The sequence below is a fragment of the Neovison vison genome, chromosome 1, assembly GCF_020171115.1.
Source record: "Neovison vison isolate M4711 chromosome 1, ASM_NN_V1, whole genome shotgun sequence".
Lineage (NCBI taxonomy): Eukaryota > Metazoa > Chordata > Mammalia > Carnivora > Mustelidae > Neogale > Neogale vison.
The window spans coordinates 107869213-107872217 of NC_058091.1; the positions used below are offsets into that span (position 1 = coordinate 107869213).

The window sequence follows — 3005 nt, forward strand, 5'->3', positions numbered from 1 at the left end:
TGGGACACGCGGGCAGGATATGCTGTGTCTTTTGCTGGGTGCTCTGCTGGGTTTGAGGGCTACCTGAGGATCTGCCTTCCTGACACCAAGCAGAGGGGAGGCTGCTCTGTGTACCTCCCGGGGATGGTTCTGAGGGGCTCCGGGGCTTACCTCCTAGGGTACCTGGCTGCTTTCTCAGCCCTGTGAGGGGCCTTGGCTATAGTGGGTCATTCAGGGCATCCCGGGACACTCCTGGCTTCTCTTCCTGGAGATTCCCAGGGAGCCCACTTTTTCCTTGCTCTCAGCCTGCTGAGGTCCTGCTAGGTCCTGGGGGACGGAGGGTCACTACATGCTCTGCAAGAATCCCACGTTCTGCAAGGGGACCAGGACTTCCAGGAGGAGCACAGGTGGAGTGCAACCGGGGAACAGCACCTTGCTTGGTGGGACCATGGGGTGCCACACCACCTAGGCATACATGGAGGTCAGCATGCAGTCGGTGTAGGCTGAGGTAGGTGCACCTGGCCCATGACTGCCTTCTAGAAGAATTTGTCAGGCTTGGCTAGCAGCGGCCATTGGCTCAGGGATAGGGGCATGATGCTCAGCCAGTCCAGGAGGCTGTGGGCTACCTCCAAGTAGTACTCACAGGGCACCAGCTGTGAGGCACACTGGCATTGAGGAGTAGGGCACCGAGGTTGGGTGAGATAAGTCTGCAAAGCCTGCCTTCCCTAAACCTCTCACCTATGGCCACCTCATCATACTAGTCTAGCTTTTGTTGTAGGAGACTATTGAGGCTACAGAGACTGTCAAGGCTCAGGTGGGTCACCAGGATGGCTCCTACCTGGTCCAGGTACCTCTTCAAGTTCTAGAAACTCATTGGGAATAGAGCTGCCATTGAGCAGCACTGTGAAGCCATTGAAGGTGAAGAAGGTGGCATCACCAGGGCCTTAGGGGAAGATGCAGCACAGCCCTCTGAGCCTGAGAAATCCCACTGAGACTGGTGGCTCCAGCAACTCTGCCACTTGTCTTAAGATTACTCCCAGGCCCTGAGAGGCTGGCAGCTACATGCTTCCTGCCCAGGGGGTGGAGTATCAGTCTGGTGTGGACTTAGATGGTTAGCCACCACTTTTTGCAGCAGCGGTGGCAAGGAGTGGGGGGTGGGGATCATTTTGCTTTTCTCATAGAAGAGGTTTTATTGAAGATTTTCCCCTCACTCCCACCCCACCTCTCTACCTCAGAGCCCTTCTCTCCCCACGTATTGTCATGAGTCTCTGGATTACTCGATAGTGCTTTTTAGGGTCACCACTGGGGCCACTTGAGGGATCAAGCTGGGCTCCAGTGAAAAGGAGCCGATCCTGCTGTTATAGAAAGTTATGGATCTGGCCAACAGCAAGTACACAAAGTAACTAGTATAGAGTACTAGTTAGACTGGGTCAGTTGGAACTGATGTAAAATTATAAAGAAACTAAGATCCATCCCAAAAACCTATCCTCCCAGCAGCAGGTGGACCCAGTTTAACCAGTCAGTGAGTGATGAACAGAACATTGGGGTAAGAACCTCCTTCTGTGTCTGTATTAGTAGGCAACCTCAAGTCAGGCAAATCCTACATCCTAAGGCTTCCAGGAAGAATGTATTATTGCCTGAGTACTACTACTTTTTTTTTCCCCCCCTGTCTTTGAAGAAAATTCAAGAAGTATTGCTCTGGTTCATCTGATACTGATAAACTGGATATTGCAGAAATGACACAGTGTATAAATTTTGAGAATAGCTCAGTATCCCAGTATGGACCCTTTCTCAAGTTAGATGTGGGGAATATAATTTTAGGAATGATTTCAGAGCCCTATAATCACAGGTTTTGCAGATCCAGAGATAGTAAGTTCCAAATTTGAAAGCGGTACTTGCAGCAAGATGGAACTTATTGATGATAACACTATAGTCAAGACTCAAGGTTTACTATGGCAGGCCAGAACAAGATGTTGCAGGATTCTTCAAATGACCTGATATTGCTGTGGGAAGTATAGCACTTTGTCTGAATGCCCAAGGTGGAAGGAACGGAGAGGCCCCAGTTGGGTTTGTAAGTGAGGAGTACAAAGACCTAGTACCGCAGCAGCTCAGACATCACATGGAGACCCAGTACACTGAAGTTCACAAAGCAGTTTTCTTAAACTGGCTGGTGGTACATCCAAAGAAGTAACCCAGTACTTATCCAAGGAAAAGCAAGTTCTTACCTGCATGTGAGTGCTCATAACTGGTAAAGTGGTGGCCTTTGATCACTGAGGGGAAGGAAGCCATCTTCTTTGTTACTTCCCTGGACAGTAGCCCAACAGGAAATGCTTTTTGTCTTCTTTGTGAGGAATATACACAGAACACATTGAGGAAGCATAAGGACTTGTTGTGTGAAAGATCCACTGACCTCTTCAAGAGCATAGCAGCTGAAGTTCAGCAGGTGATGAATCAAGTCTCAGTCTCTCTCATTTCTCTTCTAACCATTATTTTGCCTTAGCAGTTTGTACTGCTATAAATGTTAAAGACCATATACATCTTTGAGATCTCCTGGACTTTCTTGGGGGAGTTTTCTATAGACACTCAACTCCCAGGGTTCATATGGTGTAGAATCATCAGGGCTACCCATAAGGAGATGCCTTAATCCAGATGAAGTCTACAGACAAAACATTTATAGCTGCACATAAGTGCCCTAAAAACAAAACAAAAACCAAACCAAAACAAAAACCTGAAGGCAGGCATATCGAAATCTTTTAATCTTCAGATGAGGAAGTGAACTTTGTATTCACGGGATGGGGCACTTTTTTTTTTTTTTTACATTTACCAGCTTATTATATAATAAAACTAATGATAAAAGATACAGATAAACATCCAGGTGAAAAGATACATAGAGTGAGATCCCAAACATAGGAACTTCTGTCCCTGTGGAGTTGGGTGTGCCACCCTTCTGGCATGTGAATGTGCTCAACAACCCATAAATTCTCTGAACCTCATTCTAATTGAATTTTTTTTTTTAATGGAGGCTT

The 3005-nt window shown here is 47.2% G+C and overlaps 1 pseudogene; it reads left to right on the forward strand.

Moving 5' to 3' along the window:
• Positions 1–1087: 1087 nt before the first annotated feature.
• On the forward strand, positions 1088–2736 carry LOC122902880 (annotated as a pseudogene).
• Positions 2737–3005: the final 269 nt, after the last annotated feature.